The 16,052-nt window shown below is 37.9% G+C and overlaps 1 protein-coding gene across 5 annotated transcripts in view; it reads right to left on the bottom strand.

Annotated features, from left to right (window-relative positions):
* Nucleotides 1–11,083, bottom strand: part of KTN1 (kinectin 1) — a 95,998-nt gene extending 84,915 nt beyond the window's left edge. For all 5 annotated transcript variants that reach the window (XM_083378040.1, XM_083378042.1, XM_083378041.1 and 2 more), the window contains exon 1: nt 10,838–11,083. The gene's annotated coding sequence lies outside the window, so the exon portion shown is untranslated. The remainder of the gene's footprint in view (nt 1–10,837) is intronic.
* Nucleotides 11,084–16,052: the final 4,969 nt, after the last annotated feature.

Genomic DNA, 16,052 nt, shown 5'->3' on the forward strand with positions numbered 1-16,052 from the left:
TCATTGGAGAAGAGCCTAATGCTGGGAAAGATTGAGGGCAATAGAAGAAGGGGATGACAGAGAATGAGGTGGCTGGATGGAGTCACTGAAGCAGTAGGCCTGAGCTTAAATGGACTCCAGAAGATGGTAGAGGCCTGGAGGAACGTTGTCCATAGGGTCGCGATGGGTTGGACACGACTTCACAGCTAACAACAACAAATAATCTGAAAAGGGTTTTTAAATAAAATGATATATCATTGATGTTTAAAGCCTGAAAAATTGTCAAAGATTTATACTGGAATGTCAAACAAATGTTGGAAATGTAACCAATGTGAGGGCACCTTTTACCATTTATGGTGGACCTGTAAAAGTGCTAAGAAATATTGGGATTTGATAGGTTTGCTGATCCAGAAGATTCTTAAAGTCGATGTATATTTGAAAGAATTTTTCCTTTTATGGTTGATGGATAAACACAATGAAAGTAAACACTGTACTTTGTTCTTATATATGACAACTGCTGCAAGCCTTCTTTGTAAACAAAGGAGGAAGGATGTGCAAATTCCCATGAATGGATCATGAAGTTAATGGAACTGGTGAAGATGGCAAAAATGACTACTTTGATTAAAGATAACATTTTGACTGCTAAATGACGTTTTGACTTTGGGATTTGAAGATTAGAGATGTTTTGATTATAGAAATACTGTATACTATATATCGTTTAATAGATATACATTTTATTTTATGTCATTTTATAGTTTTATACATTTAATATTATGTGTAACTGAAATTGTTAGGATTATGGTTTATCTTTTTAGACTAAGAAATCATATTATTTACTGTTATATATACATATACATATATATATATATATATATATATATATATATACATATATATATATATATATATATATACATTATATATATATACATTATATATATATATATATATATATATATATATATATATATATATATATATATATATATATATATATATATATATGTATGTATTCATATATTCATTTTGCCTCTGTTTTAAAGTAAAATAAGAGAATATCATAATTTTACCCATGCTGAAGATAAGTTGGAAGTACCTTTTTTGTTACTGTTTTCTTGTGTCACTTTTTAAATTTTTCCTGTTGTCCCTGGTTCCTACTTTCTCTTTTGCTGTAATTTTGTATTTTAACTTTCTATCTTTGAAATTTAAAAAAATTCTGCATATAAAAAAAGATTCAGTATCTTAGTGCCAAGAGTATAGGAGTATCGTTTTTTTTAACATCAAATCAGCCAAAATGGGAACATGCTCAAAATTCACTCCCACTTTGCCTTAGCTAGTCCACAGTGTGCTTGTGCATGAAAAAGAGAAGCAAAATATGAATGAATAGACAGGTAATTGTGCCTTGCCATCTGCCAAAACCTTCTGCCACGTTATCGCTCCTAAATTAATTATGAACTTTGGTCATAATTTTATCAGTAGATATTATCTGCAATATTATTTTACAAATGAAAAGAGCTTTGAGAAGAATTTTAGTTTTTTTGTTCATTAAAGTTTTCATTTATGACATAAATAATTGAATTTGCTTCAGAGGGGGAAAGTTTTGGAATGCCCCTTCAGTCTAGTTCAAACTAGTTCTCTCTTTATTAAGCAAACAACCAAGCTCAGAGAGCACCAAGAACTCCACAGCTCTTTATTATCCTTTCAAAAGGATAGGCAAAAACATTATTTATTCAAGTATGCTTTCAGGATGTAAGTACTTTTGACCTTCTGAGCTTCGTAGGTACTCTATTTTGGAACATTTTTGTATGCTCTTTTTAAATATTCCTTCTCTTTACTATTTTAAATTATTTTCCTTTTCTAAAAAAACCTATATAAATAAAATTAATTTAAAATTATGAAGAAAAACATTTCGGGAGGGAAAAAAACTCTTTTGTTGGTCTTAAAAATGGACTCAATTTACTAATGGCACCTAGTCAGAATAACAGAATTGGAAGGGACGTTGGAAGCCTTCTAGTCAACCCCCTGCTCAAGCAGGAGACTATACTATTACAAACAAATGGTTGTCCAATCTCTTCTTAAAAACCTCCAGTGTTGGAGCACAACTTCTGGATGCATTTCAACATATAAAAAACAAGAAATAAAATAAATAAAAAAAGAATAGTCATTCCAAAATCAGTCATCTACAGCTCTATAAACAATGTTCAGCTTGGGAAAATTATTATTAGGAATAAGCAGTAATTACGTTAAAACTGTGGGACGCGGTGGCTCAGTGGGTTAGGACGCTGAGCTTGTCGATCAGAAGATCAGCAGTTTGGCGGGTCAAATCCCGAGTACCGCGTGGCAGAGTGAGCGCCTGTTACTTGTCCCAGCTTCTGCCAACCTAGCAGTTTGAAAGCATGTAAAAATGCAAGTAGAAAAATAGGGACCACTACGGTGGGAAGGTAATGGCATTCCGTGCGCCTTTGGCGTCTAGTCATGTCGGCCACATGACCACAGAGATGTCCTCAGACAAACGCTGGCTCTTCAGCTTTGAAACGGAGATGAGCACCAGCCCCTAGAGTCGGAAACGACTAGCACGCATGTGCGGGGGAACCTTTACATTAAACCTGTTCTGAAATGCAAGAAATTTAATGTTCTTAAATTTGAATGGGTCAGCTCTTTCTAAGGAGTTTGTTATCTTTGATACAAGGGAAAAAGTGGGTTGCTTTTACACAAACATGCATGAACAAATATATACACAAGCATAACATATATTCCTAGTGAATGTTTCCAAATGGTCTTTCCTTACGGATTACAGTTTAGATGTATACATTACATGAGGTATTTACAAAAATAGAATGGAGACAAGGCGCTTACGAATCACTTCCTTCCCACTGCATAATACCAGGTCCTTCAATTCCAACCTTATTTCACAGTTTCTGTTTTCTGAATCTCACTTTTCATTGCTTTTCTTTTCTACTCAATCCCAGTCCAGACTTATTTATTTCATACTCACCTATTGCAATGAATCTTACTGGAATACCATTTATTTACATGCAAGTAACTTGAACACTGGGCGCTATCTAACAAAATGAAATTCAATGGTGAAAAAAGTAAGGTTCTACATTTAGGCAAGAAAAACCAAATGCACAAATATAGTATAGGTGGTACATTGCTCAATAGTAGTAACTGTGAGAGGGATCTTGGAGTCCTAGTGGACAATCACTTCAATATGAGCCAGCAATGTGCTGCAGCTGCCAAAAAAAGCCAACACAGTGCTAGACTGCATTAACAGAGGGAAAGGTCATACTTGGAATACCGCATCCAGTTTTGGTCACCACGATGTAAAAAAGATGTTGAGACTCTAGAAAGAGTACAGAGAACAGCAACAAAGATGATTAGAGGTCTGGAGGCTAAAACATATAAGGAACGGTTGGTGGAACTGGATATGTCTACTTTAATGAAGAGAAGGACTAGGGGTGACATGACTGCAGTCTTCCAATATCTTAGGGGTTGCCACAAAGATGAGGGAGTCAAGCTATTCTCCAAAGCACCTGAAGATAGGACAAGAAGCAATGGATGGAAACTAAGAAAAGAGAGAAGCAACCTAGAACTAAGAAAAAAATTCCTGACAGTTAGAACAATTAACCAGTGGAACAACCTGCCTCCAGAAGCTGTGAATGCTCCAACACTGGAAGTTTTTAAGAAGAGACTGGACAGCCATTTGTTTGAAATGGTATAGGGTTTCCTGCCTGAGCAGGGGGTTGGACTAGATGACCTCCAAGGTCCCTTCCAACTTTATTTTTGTTGTTGTTAATTGGTGCCACAATCTTAATTTTTGGGTGGTAAAACTTCAGTAGAAATATCTCTTTGTGGCACAGTCTACAAATTTTACTAGTAAAGGTTCAAATGCTTATGTCATTTCAGATTCTGGCAACTTATTTGTACACTTCTATTCTAATACACGGAAATACAGTTGCTATGACAAAGCATGTTAAACATCCAAAATTTCAGTTTCACAAATGTCTGTGAATCCTAATAAATGCATCAAAATGTGTTGTTCTCAGAATGTGAATATAAGAACTGAGCAAACTAAATCCAGTAGCATTTTTTCTCTAAATAACTTTCAAAATTTAATCTGGCCTTGGAGAAAGTCTACTTGTTAAATAATAGGGCACTCATTAGGATACTTCTCAAGCTTCCTCTATTTTGCTGTATCCAAATATCGTATCTCAGATTATTTAATACCGTAACTTGCTGAACAAACCATACTGGTCTGCTTCAAAAAAAAACCCTTCATGTATTAGATATTTATACATTACCTTTCAGCACATTTTTGACATCTAGAATTGACGATCAAACCAATGAGCAAACCTGAGTATGTTAAGTAAAGGTCATATACACAAGAAAATTATCAGTTAAAAATTAACTCTCAATCATTGCCTGTGTGCACAGGATAAATTATATAAGGATGGAAATATCTTTAGTGATTGAAAGTTCCTAAAATATTTTGTTATTTAGAAATTTAACTGTAATTTCACTCATGTCGCTGCATAAATATTACACAATTTTGACCTTTTGGAACTTAATTTTCTGGTTTAAGAATAAGAGAATGAAAGCAAAGAAAATGAATAATTTTGTTAAATGTCACCAATAGTTAAGATTTCAGTCAATTCTTTTTTGACTTGTTAATCTTATCAGAACTGAAATCACAATTTTATTAAAAGGTGGCAGCTTTTTCAGATTTCCAGAGAAAAAAATGCATCAGTAATCCTTTGATATCTCTACTGCCCCAGTCACAGAAAGCAATTCTTTGCCTTCCAGCATTTCCCAAAATTGCATACTACATTTCACAGTGGGATACAATGAAGAAAACTTCCTGCAATGACCAAAGTTCATTAATTCTCACAATGACAAAGCTCATAATCTGGTTCAAACTGCAGCTAAATGCACTTTGCCCTCTATTCTGCAAAGCAGAAATAGGTGGAGCACAAAATGACTGTGGGGGCAGGAAATAGAAAAATGTTTCATAGCTATTTGCATCATCACACCACCCTGCACAAGCTTCAACAAGTCAGGGGTTTTTTTTTAATATGGCATGAGATACTATACAACTCTCAATATTATTCTCAGAAAGAAAGAGTTAATGTGTTTTGTAATCCCATATGCCTTCACACAGAGCTGAATTACCAGCAGACAACACTATGCATTTATAATATGTATATTATTACAAATTTTGAAAGACAAAATAAAAATCTAGAATTTATCAAAAGAACAGAAATATAATTCCCACACTTTTATATTTTATATGCTTATCTTCATTTTGGTGTAGAAGAAGTATTTTAATTATGAAAATTGTATGCAATTGTAGAAGTTCAGTAAAAGCAGCTGCAAAGCTAAGCTTTAGAATAAATGCCACTGATTTTTATTTTTATTTAGCATTAGCACTCTGTTAGGAAATGTCCAGAATAAAGACAAAATTATATTAAATAAGAGGGGAAAGGACTCCCTCTGACACAGCTCTGACTAAATTATTTTCACTGAGGAATATTTTTATACATTCTTTCTGGATCCCACTATCTCTTTCAAATCACAGTGAGTAACTTTTATTCATTTTCCTAGCAGACTAATAAATATTACTCACATATTACAATGTAAGACACAACAGCAATTGTTAAGCTAAAATGTAGTCTTCTGGGTAGGATACAAACTGCATTGTTCTAGATGTTTAACAATTGTTTTACTTGGAGGGTCATAAGCCATTAAATCTCTTCTGGAGGCTTTCAGTAAGTGAACCAGGAAAAGCTCATTCAATTTAGGCAAACAAAAGAACCATCAATTTACATGGCCTAATTGAAACACAAGTATAATTAAAAAATACTCTCCCCCCATATATATCTATTTCAGTTATGGGATGCTTAAATACAGGTAGTCCTCAGCCGACTTAAAACAGCTTGTTTAGTGACCAAAGTTACAACAGCACTGAAAAAAGTGACTCATGACTATTTTTCACACTTACGGCAAAACCCACTTAATAAATGTCTCACTTAGCAACAGAAATTTTGGACTCAACTATGGTCTAAGTTTAGAAATACTGTTTCTGTGTTTCCAACAACAAGCATGCAACAGAAAGCTTCAGATGTCAGATGTTCAATGAATATATGCAGCAGAAATAAGAGAATTTGTGTGTGTGCACACGCACGCGCATGTGTATATAACAGTAATTGTCCCAAGACAGTTGAACTATTACTACTAGCAATCCCAGCATCCTGCTAATAATGAGGGCTACTGGGAATTGCAGTTCGGGAACAACAGGCTGGCCAGGGGTTCTTCCATATCTGAGGGGGGGGGGGATGACAAATATGGGAGAGGAGTTGAATCAAACCACACAATCCTCATAAGAATCAAAGTCTTGCTGACTGTTCTTACCAACTCATACTAATCAATGGTCTCATTTAACACAAACTACTTAGCTAATCAAATATTGCAATCAAGACAAACATTAACCTATACAAAGAACTAGTACCACGCTTCAATGGTTATTCTGTAGGCATTCTTCAAATAAATGCTACTCTCAGCACTTGATTTGATAAAAAAGATGATTACACCAAGGTGAAATTGCTATATGTGAGGCTTGTTCCTATGCAGTATCAAATATTTTCAAGTTCAAATCCAAGAATCCACCAGTCTGGACACATCTGACACACAAAAGCACTGCCAGGAATACTTTCAGAGCTTATTAGAGCCTACCTCTATTCCATGTGAGATTTTACCCCTTGACTCTTACATTACAGAACATTTCTGAATTTAAGTAGAAGCTACTTAAAAGGCTGAAACATCATTGTTGTTCGCATAGTAACTGAATAGTTCTTCAATATTTTTATAATTCAAGTTTCTGATTAAAAAGCTTTTTAATTGTAATTAAAAAGTTACTCTGAGGTAAGATGGGCAGCCAATAAATTTTACAAATAAATGAAGATCCTGCTGTAGAAAATGAAAATCCTCCTAGTTTTCAGCCTATTATCAGGCTAAACTTTTCAGCAGTTCCAAAATACGACTCAGAAGTCAGAAATATCATGCATACTTCACATGGAATTTCCTGCCATTAATCTTTGCAAAGTTTGGAGCACAATCCACCAACATATTTACGAATAAGCACTACAGAAGTATACTCAGAAAACAGACAATATGTATAACACCGCAAAAAAAATTGAACACAAAGGATTGCACTGCACATTATTCAAGGATAACTTTGTCACTGCAAGGAGAGCACTAAGCATTTCTGTCCCTCAAGTATTACTATACTACTAATAGATACAGAGGTATTATTACAGTATATATTATACAAAGCTTAATGAAAAATATTCTCATAATACAACAGGTATTCAGCCAGTTGGATTAAGATTCTTGCTGCAGACCATATTACTTCAAGAACTTAAGTTTTAACTAATGTATATAGAAACATCAGTGTGAAAAAATGTGAATCTGAAGTACAATTAATAAAAAATCATTTGGTCTTTCTTCATTCCCCCCCCCCAAAGGCCTTTTATTTTGGAATGGAGAATGGCATTACAGAATACTCTTAAGATGCATATTACAGGACAACCCCCCCCAAAAGGAGAACCTTACTATATGGTAGCCAAACATTAGGAGGAGGCTGGCAATACCTTTTCCAGCTACCAAATGTGATTAAAGGAAATATGCTTTTGTAAGCTACAGCTCACCATCAAATGCATGGAAAAGCTAATTCCTACATTAATTTGCCATTCCATACATCTGACTTAAAGGAACCATTAATCAATGTGCACTGGTGCTATATTTCATAACAGTAAAAAACACCAACAAAATAATTTAAATACTGAGGGGACGGTTTATTTATTAAATTTATACGCTCATCACACTGTCAGGCAACAATCCATTACACAAGCACAATCTCAGTTCCAATCTCAAGTTAGCTGCCTTTGTGACTTGAAAGTCTTGCATTTTTTACATAGGCATTTCAGAGATCCTGTCTAAACTTCATTTTCTGAATAGATGTGGAGTGGGGTAGGGGAAAGGAGACAAAAAACATTACTGTAAACTTTGCTTATTTAGGTAACAGGGCTACACAATCTGGCATTCATCTGCAAATCCAAGCAGATAGTTAATTTGTGGTTCCACTGAAATCTATTGTACAAACAAGAAAAATATATTTAGGACTGATTCATTTGCTACTCTATTAACATAAAAAATTTCCCTTAATTCAGTAACATTTGAGGCAGTTTCTTCTAAGGATATGCAAGGCAACAAATCCTTAGAACATTCTCAGCAAACAATCATTAAAGATCACAGAGAATTAACTTTATTATGCTGAATTATGATGACTAAAACATGACAAATACTATATTAGTCTCATCATAGGCAGTCATAAAGAGATGCACTGTTATAAAAACAGAATATATAATGGATATAATCCTTTGCTTCCCATTTGCCTTTAGAGAACATATGCAATATTTTTAAAAAGGACAAGTGGTGCAATGAAAAGACAGTTTTCCTTTCCCTGTGCTGCAGTGCTAAATGTCAAAAACCCAAAATAATGAAAAGGGGGAGAATTGCACTAAAGTGACGAAATTATTCTGTTTAAGCCATTACTTTTCTCTATTTCAGTCATCTCCATAGTCCAAAAACAATGTACCTTTACTGACACTATATACACAGAACACTAAATGATATCTGTATGCATGTGTGTTTAACAATTACATTTTAAAAAAGGGATTATTAAAATACTATTCTTTCCCCCCACATTTCATATATTGACATTAAATCCTAAGGGATTGAACAAACTTAACATATTTCACCCACATTGGAGGGAGACTTGGCAAAGAATGTCTTAGAATTGTAGTAACATTCAATTGTAGTAACATTTCATTATCTGATTTTGTCTGAACAACCCTCAAGCTGTTCAGGCATTCTGTGTAACAGTTCAAGAAACAATGAACCACAGCATTAAAGAAAATCAATCACAGCCCAATCCACTGCTAGAATCATTCCAAACTATGAATTTTAAAATAAAGGGCTTAGTACAGTTCAAACACAATAACTGTGGACCAGCTTAAGATTCTAAAATCAAGCTCACACAACACTTAGTAAGGGGTCATAGTTCAATAGCAAAGGATATCTTGGTTTCCATTCCTGGCATTTCCAAGGCAGGCTATGAACACCCTACCTCCCTATCTGAAGCTCTAGTGATCAGTTTTCATTTAATGTAATGTAGTCAATATTAACCACTACCGCATACACAAATCAACCGTCTGACTGTCTAGTTTCATACAAGCTCTAATCTTGCACATACAAAATTAAAATTCCTGCTTCACACTCAAAGAACACAAACTAGTTTCTACTTGGACATCATAGAAAACTCTGATCAGAGTTTTAGATGCTTCTGATTTTCCTTTCATAGAAGAAATCAGGGAGAGCCTAAGCAGGGGCTCATTCCAACTTATTCTATTAATACTATGTGAGAGTTCAATGCTGCTTCAACCAGCCCTTTGTTTCCTTATCTATAACCAGTTAGAAAGAATGCCTTAATAGTTTTTTTTTAAAACACGGGAGTGTTTGGCTAAATATCCCCATATACATGTGCTGAATGACAGTTCTTGGATTTCCCAAAAAAGTAGCTCAGACCTGGGAGGAGGAGAAGTAGAGAAGTGAATGCACATGGGTTTTGTTCTGAATAGACTAGGATATTTTTTTTAGTTGGACATACAATACAGAGGTCTTCTTGTTCCCCACCCAGGTCACACTTAAAATACGTCAACTTGGAAGCAAGGGTGACTCAACCACAGCTAAATACATCCCGAACTGCAATTCAGACCCTTTCCCAGAAGACTGCCTCCCTTCCCTTTCAAGCTTCCAGCTCAGTCTCCTGCACCCAATTCCTTGGGAGCACCTTTTGACAAGAGTTAAATCCCAACAGTCTTAAGAGGTAGACTCTACTTTGGCCCCTTCATCTACATCTATACCAGGCAATCATTAACTCTGATTAAAATCATATACAAACAATAAAAATAAATTCATGGGAAGGAGAGAAAGGTGGTGTGGTTGGTTCCTAGCAGTTTCAGGAGAGAAAGGAATGTAACTCCTCATTATTCACCGCACCTTCACATGATTTCCACAGAAGGAAAAGACGGGGCCTTTTAGAGCAGCGCTTTCCAACCTTAGGAACTTGAAGATGCGTGGACTTCAACTCCCAGAATTCCCCAGCCAGCATAGCTGGCTGGGGAATTCTGGGAGTTGAAGTCCACGCATCTTCAAGTTCCTAAGGTTGGGAAACGCTGTTTTAGAGAGGCAGGGTTAGGGATGGGGCCGTTTCTTCCCATTTCTGAAAAAGGAGGAAAAGAGCGCTCCAAAGACCCCCGTACAAATTTAGGATACTACCGCAAGGCTTGTAAAGAGTTACTCTCCTGATTCAACCTCCTTCCTCCGCACCCTCCTTCGGGGGTGGGGAGGGGGGGGGCAGAAGCAGCGCCAGAGAAACCCCCACAGGTCGGGAGGGGTGGGGGGGGCTTCGGTGCCCCTTCTCTGCCCTCACCCGCTCGCAAGCCGGCCTGCGGAGAAGAGGGCCAAGGGGGAGACTCCTCTAGGCGGCCAGCCTGAAACCCGTGGCCGGATGGCCCCGTCAGCCACTCCCCGCGTCCCCCTCCCCGGGCCTAGCGGGCCCAAGCAAAGGAGGACTCCCGAGCAGCGGCCCAGTGCCACGGAAGCAGCCCCGTTAGGCATTCGCGCCTCCCCAGCCGGGCGCTGCTCCCTCCGCTGCTTACGAAGCGGCTGCCCTCCCGCGTCCCCAAAAAAGGGAATCGGAGCAGGAGGAGATGGCGGCCGGCCGCCCGGAGCGACGTACCTGAGGAGGGCAGGAGCCTGGCAGCCGGCGGAAAGGGGAAGAAAGGCAGGGAGAAGGAGGAGGAGAAGGAGCGGCGGCGGCGGCGGCGAAGCCAGCAACTAGCAGGCGGCGACGGCTCCTCCTCACACCACTGGCCTTCTAGGAGAGGAGCCAGGGAGCGGGAGAGGCGGTACCGACACGTCCGCGGCGTCGGCCGGACCCGGCCCTTCATACATCCAGGCAGTCATCCATCGCTTCCTCTCCCCGCCCCGCCGCCTGTTAAAGGGGCGACCGACTCTCTCTCTCTCTCTCTCCTCCCTCGCCCTCCCTCCCTCCCTCCCTCGGTGGAGCAAAAGCGGCGGCTCTTGGCCCTCTTATTCCCGCAGCCTGTGTGACTAGAACGGCTCTCTTTGCGGATAGGGGATTCTCTGCACATTTCTCAACGACACGCATATCCTTATGGCGATCTCCGGCCCAGATCTTGGCCGTCTGTGGAGACGGTCAAGGAGAGGATGCCTCGGAGAACGTGCGAAGTGGCCGCTTTCCATCGCTCTGCTTCTCCGCGCGATAAGAGATGTGGGGCACTTAAGATTTGTGGTTTAATTCCATATCGCTGCCGTTGCAGCCTCCGCGCTTGCTCTTAAACTCGGGCATTTATGTGTTTATCGTGTTGGGATTTCTCACGAGCTCTTTCTAATTCCGCTGTCAGTCAAACCAGCCCGCGGCGGTTTCTCCATGTGGCCAAGTACTACCTTATTTTTTTTTTCCTATCGCAAGGCGAGGATCCTGTCTTTGTATAGGGAAGCCTCAAGACGAGCGCTTTTTTTTAGATATTATATGAACACGCGGAAGTACGAGTTTTTTATTTATTCAATTTATATAGCCCCCCCCGCCCCCATTTCACAATTGTGACACTGGGCGGTTTGTAATTAAATACGTGCATGAAATCCCACTTCCTCCATCAGAAATAAGGAAGGCCCAAATACAGCAGACTAGGAGCCTGAATAACCAAGCATTTTGCTTTTCAGAGTGGCTGTGCACAAGCAAGACAAAAGGGCAATAGTGTTTTGTCACTGCTCCTATGCAGCTGACATGCAAGAATATCATGCCTGGGCATAGGGAGAACACAATGCTACTGTTAACCAGTGGGCGTGTTCATAAAAGACACTAAGCCCACAATCAGAGTTAACAAGTATGCATGCATATATCATCACATCCTACACATTAACCAGGATTTGAGATTTATTACGTTGTCAGCCCCCAAAAGCTACAATGCGAATTCTTCATATATTGAATTCTTACCCTGCAGCTTCAATCTGTTTTTCAGAAAAAGATAAACATCTGCCACACATTCTGTATTATCTGTTAAACCTTTGTTCCATAGATTAAAGCATTTGGTTAATTCTTTCCTTACTGGACAATGTTTAGTATTATCAGCATTGGCTAAGACTGATTTATCATACCTTTTCCTTATAAAGCATTGTTGTCAAAGGTTTGTAGTCAATAAGCTCAAAAATCCTTGTTTCAAATAAAACCTGAGTTAGTTTTAAATCCTATGAATATTTTATATTAAATTTTTTATGTCTTGTAAATTACATTTTATGTCTTATAATTTTACTAAGTATTTTGCCTCCACTTGGAAAATGCTAAATAATTATTCTGTACTTTGATGGGAGCCCGCTACAAATCCAATTTTATGTACTAAACCAAAATTTTAAAACTTCCAAGAAGTGAATGGTAAACCATTTCTCTATTGTTGCCAGGAAAACAATATGAGTTTCTTCATGTTGTCACCAGGAATGAAGCATAACTCAAGATAAATTTTATTTAAGCTACATTGAGCAGGCTTCCCCTTGAAGACAATATAAAAATAGAATAAACATATAAGTATTAACTTAGTTTTTGTCTGGATCCCAAACTAGTATAACTAGATACATTTATTCCCCCATATTCCCTATCCAAACTTTACAAGTAAAAAAATTAAACCTCCCTCTGCCTGTCTGTCAGATAATTTCCTCTCTTTCAGGCAATTATTGAGCATAGAATCACATCACAGATTTTTCAGTTTAATTATTTTTATTTAATTTATGTTTACTGAGCTGCATTAATCACAAATGTGTGATTAAATAACAATCTAGAAGAAGAGCGCCCCCTTCTGTCAGCACAGTGAACAAGTATGCATCAGTGTGCAAGATGAATGGAAATAATTTTTCTGTGCTTTTTATCTGTGAGCATGTTGGAGAACCCTGTCTTCATGATCAGTGATGCATTAGAATCATAGCTTTTTATTAGTGGTGTTTACAAGAATCCTACCAGCTGGAAAAGAAAATTTAAGATATCTGCTATGAGAATATTGGTTTATGGGTGGGAAATATAATTCAAAGGCTTTAAGTATCCTCATAGTCAGTTCTAAGGCTGATTGTTGTACTTGTCATTAGATTTTACTGCCCTTTTTCACTGTGCTCCTTGACTTTTATTAGTACATCTTTCAAGTCCTTTCTGTTTTTCATAGTATCATCAGCCAGACTATTTCACTATATTCTGTCTGTATTGTGGTTTCTTGATCTGTAAAAATTGTTTCTCATGAGAACAATAAGATGTTCTGGGATTCCAATTTATTTAAGCACATACTACAGCTTGAAGTGATTGAATGATCAAAGGCCTTTCAGGATAAATGAAACATATATTGATTTCTTTTGGGGGGTCTTTGGCTTTCTCAAGTATCTGGTATGCATCAGCAATAATGTTTTATATTCATCGGCCTTTTCTAAAGCCACCGGAAACATCTGGCATCTCCTTTTCCATTTAGGGCTCTAATATGCGTTGGATGACCAGAAGCACATGAAATTAAGGATGCTATGCAATAATTTGCACCCTCTGTTAATTTTTTTTGTTTTGTTTTTGGTGTTGGAATGTAGATTGAACTCTTTCAATCTGTTGGCCAGTGTGTCAGTCTTGATAGATCTGTCTTATTTCTGTTGGTTGCTTCCTGTGTGATTTGTAATGTCGATAACTGTGTGATGGGATGACTCACTGGGAGGACAGTCAAATAACATAATTTTATACAAGTAGTCCTCGACTTACTACTGTAATTAAGCCTGGAATTACAGTGGTCACAGTCATAAAGCAGGTGATCACATGACCAGCTTGATTTTATGACCTTTATTTCAGGCATTGTTAACCAAATGCAGCGCTCATTAAGCAAATGCTGTGAACCCATTATTTGCTATGGGCCAGAAATAAATGCTAGTTTCCAGGAAAAATGTCATAAATTGTGGTAATGTGACTGTGAGTTGCCGCAAATACCCATAAATATAGGCCAGTTGCCAACCATCAAAATGCAGTCACATGACTGTGGGGGAGAGGCAGCTGTTGGAACTTCAGAACCAAGTCACAAATAGCTTTGGGGGTGGGGTCCTTTGTAACTTAGATGGTCACTAAACAAAGCTGTAAGTTGAGTACTACTTACATTCAAACTGAAGAATGACAGAGGCTGCTAAATACAGATATTTCTCATTTAGCCTTGTTTAATGATCATTGCAATTACAATGGCGATGAAAAAGTAATGTTACAAGCAATCCTCTCATTTACACCCTTCACGGATCTTTAAAGCAAAGGAAAGCTGAAGTAAGAACTATAAGCACAGTCATAGTTTCACTTAGCAACCACTTCACTTAACAACTGAGTTGCCAGTCCCAATTGTAGATGCTAAATGAGGACTACCTGTACACGTGATTCTCCTTCATGTAAGTTATATTATAAGATTCTCTGAAATTCAGCTTGGTGAAATTGCCTATTCTAAGTACTGAAGATGAGGAGGAAAGGGCAATGACCCCTAGTGATTATAGAGCTCAGTAACCCATACTGAAGAATTCAAGCACATACTCTGTTTTCAAATGAGAAACCTATATATAGGTAAATTAAGGGAGCAATACTCCAATTCATATTTTTCAGTATAAAGGAAAGACACTTGTCCTTTCTATGAAAAAGAACAGCAATTTATACCTCTTTATTATTTTGGAAATGGGTATTAAATTTCATATCAATGTGATACCAGTGTTCACAACCATCACCAGGATCTATGTACAGGTTTCATTTGTGTTTCGGATGAGTCTGAGCCTAAAAGTTCAATTTATGGGTTTTACTGTACTTATTTTCTACATGACTAGTTTCTATCCAGACAGATTTTGACTGTTCTGAGTATTTTGCTTGCAAAATGCTCCTCCTCCCCACATTCCTATAGATACGATACATTCCTAGTGCTTTGGGAGCATGAATGGGGGCGGGGTGGGGTTTCTTAGCAGACCAGTTCTGTGTGAAATGACTAGACGGTGTCCAGCCAGAGATCATTTAGTGCATTGACACAGCTTTTCCCAGAAAGAGTGTGGAGTTCTGCTGGTTCCCAGTTGCATTTGTGTCCTACGGTGAATAAGTGGTATACAAAAGAGAATAGCAATATTTTCTTCCATCTCCTGTACTCTGCTGCAATTTGTGTCTTCCATAGATTTCCCCAAGTAGAGATTTATTAATGCAAAGTCTGGTGCTTTGATAAATGAGCTCATCCCATATTTCATCTGCTGTCTCCTCTTTAAACTGTTCATGTAAGCTTTTTTCATTGCAGCTCCCATCCTGAGCTAACAACTAAAAGTCAGCAACATGTTTGTGCAGACCATTTACTGAGTCATAGGCAATGGATCTCACAGCTAGTGGATTGACAAGGCTGTCACAATTAGTCCCTAAGAGTCTCACAAAAGTGCTGTATATATGTCTGTCTCTGTCTCTGTAAAATTTGGGCTGTTCTGCAGATGGAGAGGAGTTATCGTTCAATATCTGAGTACAGCTGTTGCTACAACTGCTAGATCTTGGGCAGGGTGGCAGCACAGGAACTATTAGTGAGGAAAAATGGTGCTAGCTTGATTGCTTCATCATCTGGCTTGCCATATGAGTCTAATTCTGGAACCAAGAGTTTGGGACCTGACTTGTGAATGAATTTGTGAGTGGGTGTAGAACCATGTTTTAATCCTGGAGTTTTGAGTGTTCTTTTTCCTCACTTGAAGTTGAGAATAAGAGTAGCTGTTCTTGGTGTCAGGATTTCACTGAGATCATGACAATAAATCTCTAAAACCTTGACCAGCACTCAGGAGTTAGCAATAAAAGAATCAATGGCAGAGCTTGGGTAAGAAGGTTGCTTTTACAGCAGGTATAAAAAGCCAAAATAAGAAAATGAACTGCTGCA

This window comes from Vipera ursinii, assembly GCF_947247035.1.
Source record: "Vipera ursinii genome assembly, chromosome: 1".
Classification (NCBI taxonomy): domain Eukaryota; kingdom Metazoa; phylum Chordata; class Lepidosauria; order Squamata; family Viperidae; genus Vipera; species Vipera ursinii.